This window comes from Peromyscus maniculatus, chromosome 10 (genome assembly GCF_049852395.1).
Source record: "Peromyscus maniculatus bairdii isolate BWxNUB_F1_BW_parent chromosome 10, HU_Pman_BW_mat_3.1, whole genome shotgun sequence".
NCBI classification, from domain to species: Eukaryota; Metazoa; Chordata; class Mammalia; order Rodentia; family Cricetidae; genus Peromyscus; species Peromyscus maniculatus.
The window spans coordinates 80,850,638-80,876,176 of NC_134861.1; the positions used below are offsets into that span (position 1 = coordinate 80,850,638).

The window sequence follows — 25,539 nt, forward strand, 5'->3', positions numbered from 1 at the left end:
TTCTCAGGTTCTCAACACTATTCCATATTGCTTGAACATCGTTTGTAAGAAATGCTTCCAACAGCAGACTCTTCAGTGTGACTCATAAGCAAGAGCAAAACTTGACCAGTGTGGTTAATGTGGCACCAGGTATGTGAGCTGTAGCAGGAATCACATGATTTCTCCTTAGGCTCAGGGAGAGAGGTGGCTGGCCGTGGAGGCCAAGACCTGGGAAAATAACGTGGATGTTGCTGGGCACAGTGGGACTGGACAGTGCCCAGAGGCTGTAAAGACTGCAAAACCCCTGTCAGTCAGGAAAGACCGTTCTTTAGAGGAAAGCAAGGGCAATTTCATAGCTGCTTGGGTACCCACTCCATTCCCCATCACAATACCCAAGATAACTTTTGTGATAAAATATTACCATCATTCCCAGCATCCCATTTGTCTCCCTTGTTCTGCCCAATATTTCTCTATTACCACTTCTCTTCTATTTCATTGTCTATCTCCACCCACAAGAATTAAAACTGCTTGGCTTAGTTAGGTTTTTGTTACTGTGATAATCATTATAACCGAAGGCAGCCTGGCAAGGAAGAGTTATTAGCCTTACATGTCCTGATCACAGTTCATCACTGATGGAAGCCAAGGTAGAAATTCAAGCGGGGACCTGGAGGCAGTGACTGAAGCAGAGACCATAGAAGAACACTGCTTGCTCCGCATGCTGCTCCATACATCCCATCTGCCTGGAGATGGCACCACCCACTGTGGACGGGGTCTCCTACATCAATCATTAATCAAAGAAATGACCCACAGGCTTGCCTACAGACAGACGTGATGGAGGCATTTTCCCAGTTGACATTCTCTCTTTCCAAATAACTGTAGCTTGGGACAAGTTGACCAAAACTAACCAGCACACTCCCTAAGAGCATTGCTGTGTCTCTGTGCTACACTCTTGCGTATAATAGGTACTGTGTGTGTGTGTGTGTGTGTGTGTGTGTGTGTGTGTGTGTGTGTGTAAAACGTGGACTATGATAAGTATGATAAACTTTTGCTTAAGTTGAAATTGAAAAAGGGCATTCCTCAATAATAATACTTTGCCCTTGTTCTTTGACATTATCATAGTTAACCACCAAATATGAAACTAACCAATATTCTTGCCAGTTATTACTATGTATCCAAAGGGGCTGAGACATTTTGTCTACCCAAAAGTCTGCACATGGGTGCATATCTTTTGTCACAGTTACCAAAACTTGAAGGCAACTGAAATGTCCTGTTAGTGGATAAACTATAAAATATCTAGACAATGAAATAGTATCCAGTGCTGAATGAAATACTGCATCATAAAGGGGCATAGAGGAATCTTAACTATATATTACTAAGAGAAATGAGTCCTTTTACAATGGGATGTCCTGTAAGATTCCTACAACATGGTATTCTGGGAAAGGCAAAAGTGTGAGGACAGTGAAAAAGATGGGGATGAGGGCAGACTGACAAAGCACACATGAATTTCAGCACAGAGAAACTAGTCTATAATAAAGGCAAATGTATATCAAACCAAACAATGTGCTGAGCGATAATGTGAATTCAATATAAATGTGGTTTGAGCATAATGGTGTGTCAAGTTAGATGCAATCATAGTAAAAAAAAATGCACCACATTTTGTGGAAGGTGTATAAAATAAGAAGGCTATATAGTTGTAGAGACAGAATGTGAAAAGTCTCTTCACTTTCCTCTCAAATTTGTGAACCTAAACTTGCTCTTAAAATTGTCTTCACTTTAAAAATCTAAGGCAAACACGTGTCAACAATTACTAGAGACCTGCAGCTTTGCTTGACGGGCTCACCCCTACATTTTATTCAATTCTTGGGGCAACCATTGAAGGGGACTATCTAGAAGTCCATATTTGTTCATTATGCTGCCACTCCCAATATAAATTCTACCTCAAAATCAGATTTTCTTTTAGCACCTATCAGGCTTCTGTAAACGCATCAGCTGCCTTTCAAGAAAGGGAGTGATTTTAAACAGTGTTGATGGCATTTGACTGTCCGCTCTGCAGCTCCCTATCAATGGACAGCCCCATTGTGGTTCTCCATGGGGTCAAGAAGGTGTGACATCATCAGACACCATTCACACCAACCTCAGTCACTGTACTTAACAGGAGTTCATTATACTGGTGGAGGAAATGTCCTTCAAATGTCCACATTCACCATCTCTGGAGTGTTTCAAATACCTTTTATAAACCTTGATTGCCCTACCTCTGAAGTACAGATGTCATCCTACTGAAGAGCTCAAAGGCGCTATGTGTATGACTCTGAGATATTAGGACTGAATGTCTAAAAGTAACATTAGAAAGTGTGTCACCCAAACAAGGGGGGGGGCTGAATAATGTACTCCAGATATTATAACAGGATGCCTTTGAACATAATCCCTCATCTTTGTTTTAAATCCCTACTGCCTCTCAAAGTCAGATGTCGTCTGAGAGCTAATTGCACACCTTGATAAAGTTTGGGCAGTATTATCTTCAAAAATAGTATTTCAATGGAGTCACTTTATATGTTAACTTTGAAAATGTCAACAGCAGGGGCCGAGTAGGGGAACTTAGGAGGTCTATGCATTTGCCATTTCAAAGCTTAGCTCTCAGGATAGGGCTGGGGGCGGCCTGCTGTGCTCCATGTTCTGTATAAACATTTCCAGAAATATTTAGCAGATAATAGGGTTCCCACTGGGACTGTGCATTCAAAGGCCCCATATTGCACCACCTACCTTGAAAGAGGTAGATGCCAAAGCTGAGAATGCTGTGTGTGCTTTCCAGAGTGGGTTCTTGCCTGTTCTATGGGATTTCCAAGCACACAAAGCAAGGAAAACCTCAAACACCCATATTAAAGGAAAAGCACTGAATAGCTTGTTGAAAGAAAATAACATCATAATCCATGTCTGAGTAATATTCAGTGGCCTCGCATCCTGCAGCAGGTCTGTGAAAGAGTCTGACAACTCGAGAATTGAGGGCCAGAATTCCATGCTTGCAGACTAACACCCATCAATTTGGGAAGCTCTGACATCAGTCTCGATTTCATGTGGGGAAATTAGACATAGTTAAAGTGACAGCAATCTATTTGTTCATGCAGTTTACCTCCGAAGACACTTCTGAATTTGATCTGGAACTAAAATGCAACCAGACGGAACTAAAACACAATCCTTCTGATTAACTATATGGAAGAAAATTCAGCTTCTAGGGGTTTCTACACTTTAAATCCTCCAACAGAGAGCAGGGCACAGTCACAAAAATATTGTACTTTGAAAAGTAATAAGAAAAACATACTACACATTGATCCAAATACATGCTCCATCAACAATTTTTAGCTGCCTACGATGGTCTAATTGAGCCGTATCCAAATACTGAGGGTTTTAATCATGCATACAAAGAGAGATCATATTGTACACAGTACGTATATATGATCTTTCTTCTTCCTAGACAGCTTTCACTGTGTTGCCACAGGCCTGTCTCAAAGTCTAGAGCTGAAGCAATCTACCCCTCCTCTCCAGTTCCCTAAGTAGCTGTGACTATCATAGCTGTTCACTAACGTTTTTTAAAAAGTGTATATTTAAAACTTTTTAATGTCTGAGAGAAGATTACTGCCGTGAAAAAAAAAAAAACAGAAAGATATAAACATGAGGGAAAAATGATGTGTGAAAATTGTGCTTGACAAGTCAAGTAAAATGTTCCAAAGCAAGGAGTCGCTCCTAACATTGGATAAAGCCTCTGGACGAATGGAGCAAGACCCCCCTTCACCGCTCAAGCCTACACTCAAGAATAGTGAGAGCAAACACTCGGATTACAGGACCAGCAGAAAGCCTGGTTACTATGAAACCTCTTCAAACATTTCTTTTTCACGGTTTGTTTTGTTTTTCTTTTTTCAGGAGGTGACGTTCTTTATGTTGCTGCCCTCTTCCATGAAACCTTGAACACCACTCTGGCCATCTTTGAAATAAAGCCTTTCAAAATGCCAGGGTTGAATGTGAGAAACCACTTTTGGGGAGAATGTCTGCGGAAAGTCTTCTCCTTCGCCTGCCTTTCACTGCCCTCTAGTGGACATATATTGTTATGGCCTGGAAAGCCAACAATTATCCTTTGAACTCTGTTATGTAGATTGCCTTCTATCTGAATACTTGCTTTTTTCCCCTACTTTATTTTTATGTAAATGTTAGTAAAACGTGAACGAAAAAAAATCTTATAAAGTAAAAAAATACAACTCCATATAGAGAACTGAAAATAAGAAAACTATCATATGGCTAAAATTCTTTAAAAATCTGATTTAGAGTTATCTTAGACCAGAAAGACAGTCAACCTCGATGCCAATTATTAGAGTCTGGCATCTCCCGAGATTCCAGATAGAAACTGTGCTAAAAATAATTTTTTTCTTTTTACACATCTTCCTTCCCAAATAACTAATTTCCCTGCTCAGTCTTATCTCACCCGAAGAAAATTACATTCAGCCCAAGTTTCAGCTCAAGAGTTTATTGCTAAACAAACAAACAAACAAAAAAATGCTGCCGGTGATTTGTGAGACCATTGAAGGGAAAACGCCCTCATCTAGGCCGACCAGGCGCCAACCTCTTTGTTCCCTGGCACAGTTGCTGCTGACCTGCTTTCCATAAAGAAAAAATAAACGTGATCTACGAAGGCATTAATAGATCTGATTACATTTGTATAGCAAACGGCTGGGCCAGCGTGTCAGCCAGAGTATTCTAAATGTTAATCCACGGGCTGCTCACCGCTCAGGAGACGGCTGCTAAGACTGGGAGCTGATGGAAGCCCCAACATCACACATTTGAATAACTTTTGGAACCTGCAAACAGGGCTCGTAAAATAATAACATAATTATGTAAATAATCTGCAGGATTGAAAAAAAAAGTAGGGAAGTCGGTAGTAACAGTGGGACTCGGGGGCACAGGGCAGAAATACAGATCTATGGTGGTGGGACTGGGATCTCAGTTTGTGGGGCCAACAGGATCCAGGTGGCCCCAAGCCCTAGCTATTATTTGAAAGCACATGTCAAGTTCCACAAATGCCTATCTGCATCTCTCTGTCCTCTTCCTCTGCTCATCTCCTCTCCCCGCTCTATTCTGAGTCCAGCGCTTGGCTAATTCAGGAATGGTCCTCATGTAGAATATTGTTTTCCTTCAGAGGATGTCATTACAATTTAATACTTCCTGAACAAACCAAAGAAGCACTATGCGGTGGGTACAACAGAAATTCAACCAAAATTGAGAAGAGCTTTCTCACAAGAATTTTGTTATTCAACAAAAAGCTGAGGTCATATTTTTTTCTTTGAGGCCAGACTTACTCTTCTTCCAACTCTCATAGTTGAAACAGACTAGGTAAACAAAAAATGTCCCCAGATACATACATTGGATAGAACTGATAGGTATAAAAGTATACCAATTTTAGCCCAAATTAACTTTTAATAATTAAATCCACTGTGGTTGCAGCAACTTCAGTCTAAAAAAAGGAATAACTAACTATATTGTAACTTGGGGTATTATCAAATCCAAACAGAGAACACCATTTCTTAAAAGTGCCCAAATCCAGCCAGGCAGTGGTGGCCCATGCCTTTAATCCCAGCACTCAGGAGGCAGAGCCAGGCAAATCTCTGTGAGTTTGAGGCTAGCCTGGTCTACAAAGTGAGTTCCAGGACAGCCAGGGCTACTGAGCAAATTCCAGCACAGGCTCCAAAGCTACACAAAGAAACCCTGTCTCCAAAAAAAAAAAAAAAAAAAAAAAAAAAAAAAAAAAAAAAAAAAAAAAGCTTAAATCTTGAAGACACCCCTTGAAAGATCATTGAGTAGTTACCAAGTATTGTGCTGAAAGGAAGGATCTTGGCAACAGATTGGAAAGCAGGAGAGCTCTCTGGTTTTGTTTAATTATGTGAAACTTACAGTGCTGTAAAGATGTCAAGAGACTTCAGTTCTCTCTTGGCTTTGCAGTCAAAGAATGTAGCATATTCTTCATCACCTACATGTCCTTCATATTAAATTTTATAATAGGTGTACATGGTGCTGAAAACTCAAGTATTTACTCAGCTCTACTGTTACATCATCCAGCAGCCAAACTAAGACCACCCTTGGATGTCTGTAAAGGCCCTAATGGCCATGTTCCTTCAGAATGCATGTGCAGACATCACCCAGTGATGGGATTATGAGGTGGAGGTGTGGCTAGTGGTTTACAGGGAGAAGCTTACATGGGAGAGATTAGTGTCCTTATGAAACAGGTGTAGGAGAAAACCTTCACTCATTCACTCCTTCTTACATGTGAGCACACTGCAAGAAGGTACTAAGCAAGACATAAAACAGGTCCTAACCAGCTCCCATTCTGCCCTGATCTTGGGCTTGCAAGCCACCAAAGTTGTTTGAAATTAAATCTTGTTATACATAGACTACCAAGATTATGGCTTTTGTTTTGCAGCCCAAATTAACAAAACCACAGTCCAGGAAAAAAATTGTATAGACTGCCAAGCAAAAAAAGGAAGAAGCGAGGAGGGAAAGAAGGACTTGGAGAATTTGATATGTGATATTTCAAAGCATGAATCACATAGCATCATAATAGGGAAAGTACAGAAAGTAGCTGAACATTGCATTATTAGCAACATTGTAGCATCATGGGTTATAGTGTAGACGCTGGAATCAAGCTATCCAGCTGTATCTTAAACTAGTTGTGTTTTCTCACCTGAAAACTGATCACAAAAATAGCTTCTATGTCAAGGACCAGGGTCTGGGGAAGGAGCAATAGACACCACATCAAAGCACAAAGGTGACTAGAAGAAGTCTTTGAAGCATCCCAAGAAGGTAGACGGCAAAGATCAAGCTTTTGAGCAGAGACAAGGGAAGCAGAAAAGGAACTAAGAACAAACGCCCCAAGAAAGCCCCCTTGCTATAGAAAGAAAGCTGGCCAAAAGAAAGCTATTCCTTAAACAACCTGAGATGCCGGTGACCACTTTGTCATCCTTTCCCGACACTGAGATTTCCCTCCATAATGCCTTGGAATCTGTTGTACATTGCAGTAAACATTCCCGGGGTGGGGGGAATCTCTCCCATGTCTTAGATTTGCTATGAGGAGTGATGGGAAGATGCTTTGGCAGTGTTCAACATGTAAGAACTGCTGCACAAATGTCATATTGCCATTACTCCATAGCCTGCTTTTATCATAGCTATGTGGAGAAGATGGGGAGCTCAGAGCACCAAAATCTTATGCTGTTCTATAGCCAGATACCACCTCACCATGGAGAACAACAGATTGCTGGCTGTACACATATCTTTTTGAAATCCACTGAAGTTAAGGATAAATTGCTAGGATCGCAAGGCTCTTATGACTGCCTATCTTGACCAAAAAGAACCACACACTTGAACAGGACAATGGTTGGTATTTGTAACATGAAGGACCTTGTTTCTGCATACCTATTGAATGTCTAAGGGCTCAAAAGTTGAATGCTTCTTCCATGCATGAGTTTCTCAAATTAAACATGCTAATAAAACAAAGAAACGGAATAAAATCAAAATATTACTTTGAATACCAAATGAAGGCCACTTGGAAAGTGTAACCAGGATCCAACCAGTGTAAAGTAGACATGATCCAAGACCCCCACACGGTAAAGATGACATATAGCATAAGAGCCAATTTCCAGTTTGTGTATTTAGTTAATATGCATAAAAGGCAAAGAGTGGAATTGCTGTGGCTTGAATATAGGAGCATGGAGAAGATAACTGAAGCATGAGGTTGGAAAGTATAGACTCTTAGGAGGGAAACAATTCCTATATCTTTCACTTTGCATGCTTCTTTCCTCTATGTAGAAGGGGAAGACATTTAAAAAAAAAGTGGAAGTCATTCAATTATGTTCTCAGCTAACAAGTATCATAAATTTGTACCCACTCATCCATATTTTAATCTATACACTTCTTCCAGGTGACACCCACCCATGGAGGACCAGAGGAAACCTTTACATCTCCTGAGTTCTCCGAGAAATGAGAGGGACTGTATTCTCAGTATAAAACCCACCGTCCTAGGAACAAAGTCAATGGGCCAAAATCCTTTATTCTGAAACCCAAGAATTATGGAAAAAGATTTCCCACCCCAGTATTCCCTAGCTCCCTCCATCCATTAGGTTTAACAATTAATGATATAATCAAATGGCATGTGGCCATCACGTGGAAGAGAAGAGCTGTCTATCAGTACAGTACCATTTCCACCTCTCCAAGGACACTCCCCAGTATCACAGTTCTTCCTAAAAAGTCTTACTGAGTAGTTAGGCTTTGCCCCAAAAAGACTTTGATTTGGGTCAGATTGAGACAAATCCGAAGCCATTCAATAAGCACAGCTGAAAGTCAGCTCCTTTTCATTCCCCAATCAGTTTGCTCTCTCAAATGCTGGCTGGTATAAGTATTTCATAAAGTCTGCAATAAGAGCACATAATGATGTTAGAATTAAAAGTATGCTAATAAAGCCCCAACAGTAGAAATTCCAAATGTTTTCATTTAAAGATTTCCCCATTATCAGCATCCTAGTGAGAATTTAAAGATCATGATTGAATCCTCTTCAAGTTAAAGGGAAGTGGGTCAAAGTCAACATCAAAAATGTTTCCCTAGTAAATTCAACACTTGAACTTGATACTATCAATCAATACCCAAATCTAAAACAATTCCTCGTGGTATGATAGTTAATATTGACTGTCAGCTTGAAAGGATCTAGGATACAAACCTATTGTATACATGACAGTTGAGATGGGAAGACTCTCCCTTGAGAGGCTACAGTTCAGGGTGAGTGTAAAGAAGAAAGCAAGTTGAGCATACCCATCCATCCCTCCGTTTCCTGGCTGTGGCTACAATCTGACCAGCCACTCCAAGTTCCTACCACTGTGGCTTCCACACCGTAATGGACGACACCCTCAAACTGTGAGCCGAGATAAGCCGTTTCTTCCTTACATTGCTTTTGTTGGGCATTTTATCATAGCCACAGACAGAAACCAATATACACGGTTTAAAAAAGGGGGGGGGGGAGCAAAGCAGAACAAAAACAGTATTGACCAAGAATGGTCCTACAGAGTCCCAGAGACCATTTTCCTATGTGATTAGCAACCAAAGCTTGAGGTTAAATCTCCCCAAGAATCTTGGCCCCTTCTTCCCCTATAGTCTCATCTAAAACCAATGGATCCCATCTTTCCTCTTCTAACAGGCCAGCGGCCCATACAGACACCCTAGTCCCCTCAGCCACTTCTGACGTGGGATGTTTACAGAGCCCTTGCAAAGATTTCCATCCCACCCATTTTTAAAGCCCTTTCCATCCCATTATGTTCCATAATTTCTGCTTCCCACATTACGACCGTCCCTCCTGGTAATGTCCTACAACAGAGAAAAATTCATCAAACGTCTTCCCTTCTTCTTCCTTCTTTGTGGCTCTTGTTTCTTTCTCCTTTCTGCATGTGCTCAACAAGATGTTGAGTTGTCTCTGTCACTGATCAGTGGCTAATTTCCTTTCTTTCAGAACTAAAGAAACTCTTAATTGCCGCCTGCCATATACTGACATAATCATAACACTATCACATCACAATGAACAGGAGGCCCATTAATAAACATGCAGCACTGTGAAGAATTTCACTGATCTCTCTCCAGGTCATTAAATCTATACATGTTTGATGGGCAATAAAAGAGAAATTGGGAATGATAATGGCAGCTGTAGGAGGCTGTGGCTGTCCCTACTCTGCCTTAACCACCAGAAATGATAGGAAATGATCCATGTATTTTTTAAATATGTATATATTCTATTCATTATTGCTAATTTCAAATGCCTATGCATATTTCACAGGCAACTGGTTCATAAATAAAAAGGCTGAGATTTCAGCATTAAATTTTCTCAAGTAGGAACATGATATTCAGTTTAATTATTCAAGGAGATGTGAGGCTGTTCCCTGGCTAGAAAAGTTTCTCTGTGAGAGTGACTTATAAGGCAGGTGCTGAGCACAATACATTTCTGTTTGTCACCTTTGTTATATGCACATGGATGTTACCGTGTATTAATAAGAGACCAAGCATAAGCATAACTAGGTTCTAATAAAAAAATCATCAAACCAAAGACCACAATTACTTTAGATGTTTTACTTCTATTTTTCACTTTGAAGGTAAATTTAAACAAAAAAACATATATCATAAAAATAGAATGCTTAAGGTATCTAATGTTTGAAATAAGCAATTTATATCATAGCCAGCACCGAACTAACACAGTCAAAAGTAGTAAACACTGGCTATTAACAGACAGTGTTTGGGATTTTGTAAGGAGACAGGGTTTCTCTTTTCATCTATCCCTAGATTTTGGCTACGATTTTTATTGTAAAAAAATACATATTAACAAGTCAAAAGGAATGTATTTAATATGCATATAATTACAACATTTCCCTCATCCATTTCCTTCCTCCAAAACCCTCCCACATTCCCCTCTCCACTCTCCTTCAAATTCATGGCCTCTTTTTTCACTAGTTGTCATTGCAAATAATTAATATATCTGCCCCAATCACATAATATTACTTGTATGTATGGGAAACCCTGTGCATTTTGATGCCTGAGTCTAATGAAGAGTGGACACTCATCTAGATGTATGATTACACAGATGGGTGCATCAAATGATGATTAAGTAGGATGACCTTATTAGGGTTTGTTTTTCCAGATTCTTCACTGTCTTTGTCTTCAAAAATAATCATTCTTTCCTCCAAATATTTGTAAGGTACTTCTAGTACTTCTAAGATGAGGGTCTTATAGCTTCAGTTGGGAAAAGGTTAATAATTGCTCAGGAACAGGAATAACTAATTTACTTGACAAGCAAAATATAAAAACAATCATCTAGACTTTAATAAATTCAGAGATATGATTACTTTGGAAAACCTTAATAAAGGATTATGAATCTTCAACATATTTTCAAAGATGAAAAATTTCCAAATAGGTATTTCATTCCCAATATGCCTTTAGAGAAATGAACTTTTTACTATTTACTAACAATTATTTCTGTTTATGAAATACATTTAAACCATGCTTAAAATTTTGGAAGAATTATCCTTCTAAAATAAAACAACAACAAATAAAAACAGCTAAGAGTAATTATTTGGCTTCCTTGATCTTGAATATGCACAGAAAAAAATAATAATCCAAATGTATCACAATTGTAACAGACCCTGATATTAAAGATAGATTAACAAGATAAAAAAGTTTATTGATATGTGGAAGTTTCATATATATATGTGTGTGTGTGTGTGTGTGTGTGTGTGTGTGTGTGTGTGTGTATAAAATTTACATATGAGAAACTCCCAGAGAAAGGGTGAATCACAAAGAGGTGACTCTGAACCCTGGCTTATATGGCCTCTTCAGCAAAAAGTGATAAGTGTTTACAGATATGACAAGACAAAGGAAAAGGACCTTGAGATTGCTGGCAGCAACTTGGGACAAAACAAACAAACGGGAAATAAAGTTTAGTTAGTAAAGCCATTTAATAAAGAGCCCTCTGTTATAATACCAGAGCCCCATGAGGGTCTTAGGTTGTCTTTCACAGTGGGTTAAGTTCTATTGTTCTCCTTCCTTTATGTATGTGATGTAGGCTGTCAAAAACCTTTGTTTTTGTTAATATATGTCCTTCTTTTAGGCAAATAAAAGGAGAGAACTTTCAAGCTCCTGCTTCTTCTCATTTGTCTTTGATGCGATGATCCTTCATATTTTGAAGAGGTGTGTTTTGATCTCTCTCAACAGAACGGTTTTCATAACGCACAAATCCTATGAACAGGTGGTAGAGGGAAGCAGGCAAGTCCCACGGGGAAAGAAAAGCAATTTGAAAGGGAAAGTGCTAGGGAAGGTGTCTAACTGAACTCCAGCCATAAGAAAAACAAAAGAAGTATCACTGTCTTATTGCAAGGTAGTTTCTAAGGAAACTCAGAGGGACCCGTAAGGAAATTGACTCAATTCTGCCCCTGCAGATATGGCTAAAAAGTTGATCTCTAAAGATTAGCAATAAAATTGATGTGGCAACTTCTGACCTCTCTCGATCTGATGGGAGGAGAATACAAAATAGCTCCTAACTCTAAAGTAAACTCTGAAATCAAAGTATATATAGCGGACTCCTGCCTCTGTAGCTTTACAGGCACATGGTCTCAAGAAAATGAATTCTCTGTACCTCTCTATGTTCAAGTCAGTCAGTATGTGTTAGTGTTTATATACCGGTGCATGACATATTCAAAGTAGACTTAACTATTGTAAAAAAAAAAAAATGATTCTTTGTTTATTTGTTTCTTCACATCTTACTTCAATTGATATCTTTTCTCATTGTCACTAAGTGTTTATTAGTCAGCAACCATTAATTTAGTAATTCTGGAAAATAACAAATTGCTAATGCTTCACAAACATAAAACATACCATCAATGGATTTTTCATGTACTTCTGGATGCCTAAAAAAACTAAGCTGTCTATCAGTAAAGTGGGGAAGAGTATTGGTGATCCTGAGAGGAAAAAGAAGATGGTTTGTTCACACAAGTAAAGCCATGGAAAATGTGGTGACATATAGATTAACAAAAAATGGGCTGAGTTTAAGTATAAGAGCTAGTCAGTAGAAAGCCTGAGCTAACGGCCAAACAGTTTTAATTAATATAAGCCTCTGTGTGTTTACTTGCATCTGAGTAGCTGCAGACTGGGTGGGACACAGGAAAACTTTCAGCTATAAATGGTGCCCAATGTGGGGCAAGAGTTTTCATCTAAAACCTGAGAAAGCTTTTTTAAGAAAAATTCTAAAATGGAGCTAAAAACAGCTTCCTAGTTGTGTCTCTCAGGCAAGCCATGAGACCTCCAGACAACTAGAACAATCAGGCAATGGTGTGTGGTGGGTATGAGTATGTATCTCTGAGTATGTCTGATTGTGTGTGTTAGTATGTGTACTAGTGTGCCTGATTGTGTGTGTATAAATATGTGTTTCTGAATGAGAGTGTGTGAAAGTGTGTATGAGTGTGTGTGTGTCTGGTTGTATATCTGTGAGTGTGTTTGGCTGTGTTGATGAGTATGTGTGTCTGAAGGTGTCTGTATGTTAGTGTGTCTGTGTGTTTATGAGTGAATGTGTATCTGAATGTTTCTAAGTGTGTATCAGTGTGTCTGTGTGTGGAGGAGTGAGTGTGTGCCTGTCTGTGTCAGTGAGTATGTGTGTCTGAGTGTGTGTAAGTGTATGTATGAGTGTGTGTCTGAGTATATGTGTGTGAGTCTGTTTGTGAGTATATTTGAGTGTGTATCTGAATGTGTGCATCTGAGTTTATGTGTGTATATATACACATTCAACAAAAGCTAACTAATTTTAAAACTTGCATAGATACAGATCTCTCTTTTTCTCTCTCTCCCTATCTTCCCTCTAAGAACAGAGGACCTCACACATGCTAGGCAAGCATTTTACTGTTGAGTTATGTCCCCAATTTTGACACATTCATTTGTACCAGACTATACTTAAACATTTGCAACATTTTGGTTTAGATAACTTGCCTGTCTCTGCTATGATTTATATCATATATGTTGATTTTATTAATTTAAACAAAAAATATTTTAAATTCTGTCAGAGAATGAAAGAACTAGATACTGTACTTCTATATTGTCAACTATGTAGAATGTACACATAGTGAGCATACAGACATACTTAGATATGATACATTTACATGTGTCTACATAAGGGTCAGACAGAGAGCAGGAAGCCCGTGCTGGGAGGAAGGGAGTCCTCCATCTTGCACTGAGCTCAGGGAGAGCTGTCCAGACATGGTAGATTGCAGCTTTTAACCAGCAGGGCCTCCCAACATCTACATATAAGAAAAGCTTGCTCATTTTTTAATCACTTTGGAAGAATTTTTGCTGTATTTGGCATTAATATTCTCCAAGGCTAAAAAGTAACAATCAAGTTTCAAAAGTAAAACCATCACTGCTATCAGAAATGTCCTGTTAAGAATATAATAATAAAAAAGCTGTTAACTTGGGGGCCATGGAGGGGTTTGGGGGAGAGTAGCTGGGAGGGCCTCTAGGGAGGAGATGGAGGAAGAAAGTGATGTAATTCTATTTCTATAAAAAAAAGTTTTAAAGATGAATTTATTTTTAAAATCCACTAATAATTACAAAAAGCCAGAAGTGTGCTTATTATTCTTTACCTGTTGGAGAAATGTTTATGGAAATCCTGTGCTCATTTATTAACTGTCTGTCTTTTTACCAGGTTGTTTAAAACTATTTCTATGTGTTTTGGATACCAGTCCCTTATTCAGTGTAAGAGGAGAACTATGAAGGGATAGGAAGAGGGGGACAAGAACAGGGAACAAGGAAGGTGAATCTGACTGAATACATTTTGTGTGTCTGAGCGTGTGTGCATGTGCGTGTGCGTGCGTGCGTGCATGCGTGCGTGCGTGTGTGTGTGTGAAATACCATAAGGAAGTCTATTATTACTAGTAAAAAATGGTGACAACATGCACTAATCAGTTCTAAGAAACACAAAAGCATGGCTCTTGCATCATTTCATTCCCTATTCCGCTTTGTTTGTGCTATTATTGTGACAAGTTTCGTCTGTACATCTATCAACCCTTATAGGTCTTAGTGCTGTTCTTTGTATAAATTTATGTGCTTGGAAAATCTAAGATGGAGAGAGAAATAAGTATAGAGTTTTAGCCTTCGCAAAAGAAACCTTTCATTCTTTCTGGGCCTCTGGACTTATTCCTATGGTTGAGGTGCCATCTAGTGCTGCTCACAGATTTCTTCCCATACTCCTTTGCACTAGCACTCTCACATTTAGTTTTTTTCTATAGAAACTATGAGAATATGCAAGATTAATATACCAGTATTTTAAGCCAATGAAGAGAAAAGCACAGGCAAAAAACTGTAATTTTATGATCTTTAATAATTGCCTAATTTTTCTGTCTCTGAACTTGGTATCTTGGTGATGCTCTGTCTGAGTATGAGTTACTTTTTGTTTATATTGCTTAACATTTTCTGAGTGTTTAAATTGTACATGCATGCTTTTAATCAAATCTGGAGTTTTGTTGCATTATTTTTCTCTTCATTTCTGTTTCTCTTCCCCTGTAGTACCCTCACTGTGGATCTTTCAGGCTCTGGGGTTCTGTTTATTTTTCTTCTTCTTACTTTGATCTCCTCTTAGAGTATATCATCTTTATTGACTTATTTTCAAATTTGAATATACTATTTCCTGCCAGCACATACCTACTGCTAAAGTCTTCTGGTGGATTTTTCATTGCAATTATTGTACTTTTCAAATCCATAAATCTCATGTTTCTTTCCTATCATGTTTTACTTCATTCTAGCTCCATTGTACTTGGTGAACATTGTTGTCACATCCTTCTCTAGTCCTTCATTTTCTAAAATATTCATAACAATTGTTTTTACACTTTTGTCTACTAACATTACCAAATGGACCTCTTCAAAGGCAGGCTCTATTACTGGTTTGTTTTATGTGTATGAATCATATGTCTTTATTTACATGTTTCATAATATTTTGATTAAATTTAGAAAGTTCATTTAATTTTTGTTATTTGAATTTTTTGTTTTATTTTGTTTGTCCAGCATAGGCTGGAACTCCCAATAGAAACCAGGTTAGCCTTAAATTCATGGAATTCTTTCTAACTCGGTCTCCCATGTGTTGATGTTACAGGCATGAGCGACCATATTCAGATATTCAGTTAAAATGGAAAATTTTAGATTTTATGGCAGTGAATCTAGCGACAGATTCCCCAGGGGTTGTTTGCTTAGATGTTTATTTGGCGAAGGCTGATCTGATTCTGTGAAGTGAGTTTCTCCTGCAGTGTATGATCAGTGGTGTTCTTCATGAGATTTTTATTCTCTATTTCCCTTTTTATATATACCACCTGCCAATTGACAACAACCAAAGTTCTGTTGAAATGTCCTTTGTGAGTTGGAATTTTACCCTTTAGCATTTGTTATATGTGTATCTTATTGGCTGCTGTGATGACAGCTCACAGAGTTTACAATTTGCTTCCCCATGTTTATTTAGGGACTAGTTACTTTGAGACATTTTCTTTAGTAGTTTCTGAGAAGCTACAGTCTTGGTCATAGAAGTCATCCAGATTTCCAGAGAAACATGACTAATAGGAGGATTAAGGAAAGATTTCACACATCTTTTCAAGTAACCAAGTGAATAGTCTACAGGGTAGACAAGTAGGCTGAGACCCCAGTAAAGAGTTAATGCTGTCTTTTGGCTCTGAAGGGAGTCTGTAGACATAATTCCCTACTAGTCTTAGAATCTTGGGGTTTTTTTTCTATTACAGCTTTTAACTAATCGAGCACCAACCCATGTTATAGAGGGATAATCTGTTTCACTCAAATTTTCCTGATTCTAATATAGATATCATCTAAAAACTACCTTCGTAATAACACTTAGATGGGTAGTTGATAAATATCTGAATGTTCTAGCCTACCCTACCTAAGTTGAAATAAAATTAAACATCACAGGCAAGCACATAGCTTTCATATTGCCAGAGTGGCATGTTATGATTTTTAATTTGTTCTTTGGGAGTTTCGTACAACATATTTTTATCATATTTACCACCCCCAGTACATCTAGATCCTTTTTCCTTCCTTACCCACCCAACATTGTGTCTTTGTTTAAAAAAAAAATCCTTCAATATCAATTTGTTCTGCCCAAATATTCTTGGGTATGTGCCCCCCCCCCAAGAGTGGTCAACTTATCTACATTTTTAAGAGAAATAATTGAGGAGTCATAATAATCAAAGTGAGAGGAAAGGTCCTACTGCCACAGACCCAGTTGGAAAGGGTTGTACAGACGTGGGATACAAGATCACATCAGATGCAGGCAGCATTGTATGCATGATTCTCCAGTGCATTTGTAAAATATAGTATCAATTATTAGATGTAAAGCAAGTGAATAACCAGGCTACAACCACAGCCCCAGAGAAGCTAGGGAGCAAGGAGGACCTTAGAAGGACATTTGGATCGCCCTGGGAAGGGGAAATAGTTGAGATTTCCTGGGTAAACTGGGGGCAGGAGGGGTGAGGGGAGAGGGGAAGGGATAGGGAATGGGAACATGAAAGATCAGGATGGTTGAGTTGGGGGAGGGATGGAGAGGGAGAGCAATGAAAGTGATATCTAGATAGAGGAGCACATTTCGGGGTTAGGGAGAAACCTGGTACCAGAGAAACTCCCAGGAATCCACAAGAATGACCCCAGCTTAGACTACTAGCAATAGTGGAGAGGGTGCCTGAACTGGCCTTCTGTAATCAGATTGGTAACCACCCTAATTGTCATCATTGAACCTTCATCCAGTAACTGATGGAAGTGGATGCAGAATCCACAGCCAAGCACTGGGCAGAGCTCCAGGAGTCAAGTTGAAGAGAGGGAGGAGGGATTATATGAGTAAAAGGGGTCAAGATCCTTAAGAGGAAACCCACAGAGACAGCTCATGGGAGCTTGTAGGCTCTAGACCGACAGCTAGGAAGCCTGCATGGGACCGACCTAAGCCCTTTGCATATGGGTGATAGTTGTGTAGCTTGGTCTGTTTTTGGGCCCTAGCAGTGGGACCAAGATCTGTCCCTGGGGCATGAGCTGGCTTTTTGAAACCTATTCACTGCCTTGATGCAGTGGGGAGGCGCTTTGTCCTGCCTCACCTTGATACTCCATGCTTTGTTGACTCCCATGGGAGGCCTTACCCTTTCTGAGGAATGGATGGGGGGTTATAGAAAGGAGGTGGGGGGAAGGAACACGAGGAGAGGAGGGAGGGGAAACTGTGGTTGGTATGTAAAATAAATAATAAAAAAATAAAATCACTATTCATTAGTAAAATATCTACTAAAAATGTTTTTTTATTAAGTCTCTATGTTAATGAAGCCTCTGCTGTGTTGATGGGTATGTAGCCCTGGGAAAATGTTTCCAAATCTGCATCCTGTCCTACTCTGAATGCTCCTGAGTGGGAGCAGCCAGCCATGCACACAGTCTTCTCCATCCCCAGACTTCACAAGATCTCAGGAAGGCTCTACCTGATCGCCTCTTTTTTTGATGTTTCCTTGAACTTCTATGCTGTCATTTTACTTACAATATGAAGTTACTGACCCCCTCCTAATTGTTCTTCACCAGAGGAAACTAGAGTTCACTCCCTGCTCTGAAGACAATCACTCCCATCGCTTTCTGCTGAGAAGAGTCCTTGTGCAGCTGCCTCAAGCTTAAGGCAGAACTCTTCCAAGAGTGAACACTACCCAGCATTGTAAGTGGGCGCAGTGTGGTAGGGGACACCTTGGGCTTCTTGGATTACCTCTCCTAGGGTAAGATTTCTGACTACAAACAAGTTGGAGTAGAGATAGACTTTAGTCTTCTCAGTCTGCTACCCCACTCTTCTCTATGAGTGGGGGCTGTAATAGTAGGGAGAACTCCACTATATCTGACTGCAGAAGAGCTTCCACAACACATTGCTGGGTGGGTGGTGAGTGGAAAGAATCAATACCAGCAACCTGTCCCTCCTAGGGGGACTACTGGCTGCACCTATCCTTAGCAGAATATCTCAGCAAAAGCTGCTGGGTTGGGAAGCTGTGGAATAGAATGAGTTGAAACTTCTATTTATGATGCAGATACTATAGACTGTCCTTTCCAAGAGCTGTGTACCCCAGAGTGAATGTTTAATATGATTTCCAGAGACAGTAAATGAAGCCGTTATATAATTGTCAACAGTCAAATGTGTGTTTTACTTGGGAGAACATCCATAGAATACCTTCCTCTGCATTTCCGTAGTCCTGATACCTTTTTTTTTTACAAAGCCAAGATCCTTGCCTTGCATTCTCCTTTGTCATTTTCCCTGCCTGGAATTCATTTGACCATGCCTAACCCAAATACCTGCCTTTTCTTTAAATATTCATTAAAAGTTAAATTCTTAGAGGCCTCTACATAATCCAACTGTCCAATTCAACCATTTTGTTATGAAACCTAGTTTTGTCCTAAGTTCTCTTTCATATCACATATTGAAAGAGGGTATGAGAAAGCACTTTTCTGATTTCTGATATTTGCAACTGCATGCTTTGAGTATAGTTTGTCCCTTCTAAGACTCGGGCTGAACTTCAATCCCCATGATGTAAATTTAACTCATGGGACCAGTTAAGAGAGTATTAGAATTCTGCTCTCCTTAGTGGAATCCATTCAGAAAATTCATGAGTTAAGTTAATGTCAAAATCTCACGGGTGAGTCTGACTTAAAGTCAGTGTGGCTAGATCTCTCTCATGTTATGCTTCTCCTATCCCACCTCAAGATTCTGACAATGGCAAGACAATCCTCAAATTCAACCTGTTGATCTTGGGCCAGCGCCCTGAGCTAAACTAAATCTATTTCCATTATAACTTGCCCAGTCTGTGGTATTGTGTTAGCAAAAGGCATCACCTAAGCCTAATGCAAAGAATTGTAGGTACAAAGTAATTCACATTCTGCATGGGATCCCAAATGCAGCCTACAAGACTTACCATTAGCATAACCAGCTACTGGGTCTCACCCATATTCAATCCCATATAGCCATTCATTTGCAATTTGGAAGTTACAAAGAGATACATCTACTCTACCCCCAAAGCCAGGTGCATGAGTTAAAAGAATTATTCACAGAGGCTAGGGTAGTGTATGAAAAGGAAATACTGACCCTTTCTTGGGCCATGGGTAGCACAACTCCTGGCCTGATCTGAACTAAACAGAGAAATAGAGAACTGAAAACATATGGCAGTAAGAGCAATGTCCAAGGTTCTAATAAGTTCATCTGCCCTTCAGCACATACATATACTCATTTTCCGTGTGCAGAATAAGCACTGTAGAAGTTAGCTAATGCTGAGATGTCACTAACTCCTACCCAAGGAGTGGCCTTGAAGGTACGGGGATCTGAGCCTCACAAGGGTGCTAAGTGTACCAAAGAGAGAGAGGGAAGACCAAAGGGAATAAACTGTGAAGTTTGTTGAGTAAATATGTGGTGATATTGTGTCCCCTAATATATTGTGCACCTTAATAAACTTATATGGAGTCAGAGAACAGAATGGCTACTAGGTAGACATAGAGACCAGAAAATGGTGGCACACACACCTTTAATCCTAGCATTCGGAAGGCAGAGATCCATCTGGATCTCTGAGAGTTCAAAGCCACACTGAAAACAGCCAGGCATGGTGACACATGAATTTCATCCCAGGAAGTGATGTCAGGAAGCAGAAAGGTATATAAGTCATGAAAACCAGGAACTAGAGCCTGGTTAAGCTTTTAGGCTTTTGAGCAGCAGTTCACCTGAGATTCACTCTGGATGAGGACTCTGAGGCTTCCAGTCTGAGGAAACAGGATCAGCTGAGGAATTGGCAAGGTGAGGTGGCTGTGGCTTGTTCTGCTTTTCTGATCTTTCAACATACACCCCAATAACTGGCACCATGTTTGTTTTTATTAATAAGACCTTTTAAGATTTGTGCTACATAAATATGCCTTTATCCATTTTCTAGAACTCTCTCCCTTCCTAAGAATTCCCCTATCCACACACTCCTGATAGATCAACAGACTGGGTTCGGGAAAGAGCCATGAAAAAGAAGAACCATGCATGCCTTCCCAGTTCGTGTCTCTCTCACCCACAGCCAGGTCTCAATGGAAGAGGCAAACAAATAATGAGTTAGAAAGGAAAATAAGTATCTAAACTGTCATGGACTGGAATCTGTTGATTCCCATAGTAGTTATAACATTATAAAATCCCTCTGAAACATGTTAAAGAGCAGGAAAGAGATACTTGAGAAATACAGATGCTCAACTAAGATGCAGTTGCATCCCAATCATAAACTGAAAATATGTTAAGTTAATATTGTACTGAGCTATCTAAGTACTGAAAATTAGCATCTGATGGCTTGCAGGGCATCCATCCTCACCCTCATGGTCCTGTGGCTATCTGGGAGGTACCAAGAGAGAACTAGACTACATATTCCTAGACCAGGAAAAGATTAAATCTCAAAATCTAAATATGGTTTCTAATTCATAATGGCATTAAGCTAACCCACCATATTCCATGAATTATCTGTAATAGAGAAAAGCAATGGGTTGAAAAGGAATTATTTTATGCTTGTACACTACTAATTTTAACTGATGAGAAAAATGTTTTAACAATTGTTTCATAAAGTTATCAGTGGGTATCTGAATGTATGTATTTTCTTAACACTCTTGTTTCACTGGGCTCTAAGTTCTGTGAAAGCAGAAGTCATGTTCCCAGGACCATTCAGTCTTGGAAACACTGAATATAACCAGTTATTACCAAATAAATGGATGAATATATACAGAAGTTAGTACTCTTGGATTTTTACCTTAAAGTTCCTAATTATTTAGAATAAGTAACACAATTGTGCTTTACTATATTCACATATTTAAAAAAATACCCTAGATACCAGATAATGCATTTAAGCAACTGGACTCTAGGAATGAAAAATTTTTTTGAAAAATAAAGAAAAGAAAGGAGGAAGGGAAGGAGGGAGAGAAGGAAGTAGGGGAGAGAAAGTGAGAGATTGCCTCTGGGGAGAGGGAGACTTTCTTCCGGAAGTGTTAAGTCCAAGCTTGACAGTTCTTGGAAGAAAACATTATTGAGAGATGGCATAGGCCTCTGAGATGAGAGAAGAGGCTCTGTTAGGGCAGATACACTTTTACCTGAGAAAAACTGCTGGGTAGGAGGAAGAGGAGTTAATTTTCCTGTACCTTCCCTTCCCACACAGTGACTCTCAAGGTGATATTTCATCCTAGAGTGATCGAAGTCCCTGAGATCTCAAGAATGGGCAAGTCTTCCTTTACAAGCAACAGTGAAAAAAACTGAGCAGCTAAGTGTGTTACCAGGGAATTAATAATAAATCTGTACAGATTGGTATTCCCCTGAGATAAACACAAAGAAAAAATATTAAAGACTCGATGCTTCTGGCAAATGAAAAACTAATGGAGTGTATATCTTTCAGAGGGAAGGGAGGGCCTGCACTTGCTCTCTTCCCAGGATTGAAGTGTGCCACATCAGAAATGAGCAAGACTGTGTCTTATCAGCTTATGGTGTGGGCTTTAGCAGTCCACTGACAAAAACCTAAGAGCATGATGTTAAGGAGCCCAGGTTCCAGTGCCAGGTCTGCTGTTAAGAAGCTTCACATCCTATGACAAGAACTTGCTATCTATCCTAAGCCTCAATCTTGGCAATGAAAAATAGAGAAAATACATTCTTCATAATAAGCAGAGAAATTAACAGAAGAGTTCACATATCAGCTGGCAGCCAGACAAGACAGTATGCTTTTGATTCTTTTCCCATAATATACTAGGTTTTCTTCTAAGTAATTTTATCTTTGTCCAAAAAAAACCTTTAGTTCACCTAAATGATCAATCCTTTATATACTAACTCATATGCTACTCTATTTTACTGATAATCATAATGATCAATCCTGTACATATTAACTCACATGTTACTCTCTTTTACTGATAATCATAACGCCTCAGGAAATTTTTCTTTTACAAAACATTTTAGGTTTATTTATTTTGTGTGTATGAGTGTTTTGCCTGCATGAATGTATGTGCATCACAGGTGTGCCTGGTGTCTACAAAGCACAGAAGAGGGCATCTAATCCCCTACAACTAAATTTATGGGAAGCCCTGATGCACTATGTGGGTGCTGGTTAGCTAATATGGATCCTCTCAAGAGTAACAATTGCTCTTGGCTGTTGATCCATCTCTCTAGCCCCAGAAATAATTTCTTTAATAATTCTGTAGATATTGCTTCCTAGAGAATGTAAATAATGACTCTATGGCTTCCATCTCCTCCCACCAACAGCCAATCCACATTCCCATCAATCAGCTATAGATCAGCAGTAGAGTTGACATTTTTCTCACTACTGTACTAACACAGAATCTAATACTTTGAAAATCACCAGTACATGTCTATTACATGAATATATTAATGATATATTCATTAATCATCTATATATTTTCAATATTCTAGTATTAGTAAGTGTATTTTTCATATATCCACAGTTGGATGTGGATTAGTGGAAGCTTGACTTCTGCACAGATATTTAGACACTTAGATATTTTTAATGCATGTTTCCATTTCCTCTAGGAACTCCAAACCTTCCACTAGATCATCTGTATCCAATGGCAGTGAACACAAGAGCAAGTCAACAAAAAAGCTCTGCATAGTGGTAACAGAGTATGAAAATGCATCCATCCCTTCCTTTATATTCCTCTGACTAGAACTTGGAGATATTGGTCAAACAACATATGGGAAAAGTGAGAAATTATATACAATTACTCCCATAAAGGAAATGGGAAATCCATGCCATAAGTCTCTAGCTAGATTCTCTTACCAAATATGTCTGCTGAGTAACTAATTTGTAATATCATACTGGGCATGGAAATTTTATTCAGCAATAGAATCCAAAGATTGGGGACAGGATTCTGTGAGGCATAGAGACATGGAAGAAAGTGAATGAAATGCACAAAGGAAAATAAGATCCAAAATAAGATTTAGGTCTAAAAATTATGACAAAAAAATTACAACCCCAAGGAAAGTGGACAATATCACAGCTTAATGTTATTGCATATCAACAACCTACCAGTGGAAGAAAATGAGTTTTTTCTGCTTCAAGTCCAAGTTATTGTGGAAACTAAAGGTGGGATCAAGCAGAAATTCGGAAACACAGAATGTCTGACACTAAGATAAACATTCAGAGCCATAACACAGTATACGTAAAGCTGTTCTTGGCTGTCTACAAGCCCTCCTTATGAGATATGACTGAGGAAACAGGGCTCCTATCCATACTGTTGGGCCTCAGCATTCCTTATTCCCTATTACACATGTGTAATGGCTTTAACGAGAGTGGCCCCCATAGCCCCATAGGCTCATATATTTGAATTACTTAGTACCCAGTTGGTAGAAGAAGTGCTCAGGGAGGATTAGTAAGAAATGTCCTTGTCAGAGGAAGTATGTCACTGGGGGTTAGTTTTGAGATGTCAAAAGACTTATGTATATGATACCCCCTCCTCTCTCTCTGCCTCATGTTGTGAATAAAGATGTGAATTCTCATTCTCAGCTGTTCCTTTGCTTGCCATTATGGACTCTAACTCTGAAGCAATTAACCAAATTAAATGCTTTCTTTTATAACTTGCCTTGATCATGGTGTTTTATCACAGTGATAGAGAAGTAATTATGACAACATATATGAAACAAATCAAAAATTCTAGATGGTCACATTTAACTGGAAGGAATACACCTCACCCTGAAAGACAAGTATGAGATCGTTGCATGTAAATGGGAGATGGGAACCTCTATCTGATGCCCCAGTGCTATGTACCTATTCCCTACATGTTGAAACGCTCACCCCTGTAAGGAAGAGGAAGCAACATGTCTCAGGAAACCATGGAAGCTTACAGGGCTCAGAAAACTCACCCAACTCAGAAAGCTCAGAAAATGACAGGACTCATGAGGTCAGATATAGCACGAATCTTAAAAGTTCTTATTAATAAAAACAAACCCAGAGCCAGGTATTAGGATGAATGCTGAAAGATCAGAGAAACAGAACAAGCCACAGCTAACCTCACCTCGCCAATTCCTCAGCTAATCTTGTTTCATCAAACTGGAAGCCTCTGATTCCTCATCCAAATGGATCTCAGCTGAACTGCTGCTCAAAGCTTTAAAAGATTCTGGTTCCTGGTCCTCACACCTTTCTTCCTGCCATCACTTCCTGGGATTAAAGTCACCATGGCTGGCTGTTTCCAGTGTAGCTTTGAACTCACAGAGATCCAGACAGATCTCTGTAGCTAGAGTTTTCCTGCCTTGCCCACAGTCAGGACAAATCTTTGTCACCCGCCAGTCCCACAGCCGCTCAGACCCAACCAAGTAAACACAGAGACTTATATTGCTTACAAACTGTATGGCCGTGGCAGCCTTCTTGCTAACTGTTCTTATAGCTTAAATTAATCCATTTCCATACATCTATACCTTGCCACATGGCTGGTGGCTTACCGGCATCTTCACATGCTGCTGGTCATGGCTGCGGCTGGCAGTGTCTTTCCGCCTCAGCCTTCCGCTTCCCAGAATTCTCCTCTCTCCTTGTCCCACCTACTTCCTGCCTGGCCACTGGCCAATCAGTGTTTTATTTATTGACCAATCAGAGCAATTTGACATACAGACCGTCCCACAGCACTTCCCCTTTCTTTTTTTTAAAAGGAAGGTTTTAACTTTTACACATCTCCAAAGTCAGCTTGGTATATTTGGGAATTTGGCCGTAGCTTCTCTTAACTACTTCCTGCTGGAGGGGGGCGCTGTATCTTATGGGGACACAAAGAAAATTTTAGGATCATGGAGTAGTCCGTGAGACCGTATCGTCTGAGCCAGTTGCCTTGAAACAATTCTGGATGTTGGATCATCTGGGCCATAGTGTCATCGGAGACCTTTCAGGTGGTCTTGGCTGGTCAAACCTGATGTATCTTAATCTGGAACAAATCCATAGCCTCTGGCTTTCTGTAGAAACAAAAGCAGAG

General features: G+C 39.5%; 1 long non-coding RNA gene across 1 annotated transcript in view; it reads left to right on the forward strand.

Moving 5' to 3' along the window:
* LOC143267529 (uncharacterized) overlaps positions 1-18,256 on the forward strand; it is a 45,787-nt gene extending 27,531 nt beyond the window's left edge. Inside the window, exons 2-3 of the long non-coding RNA XR_013042669.1 lie at positions 8-129; positions 18,130-18,256. This is a non-coding gene — a long non-coding RNA (uncharacterized LOC143267529). The remainder of the gene's footprint in view (positions 1-7; positions 130-18,129) is intronic.
* Positions 18,257-25,539: the final 7,283 nt, after the last annotated feature.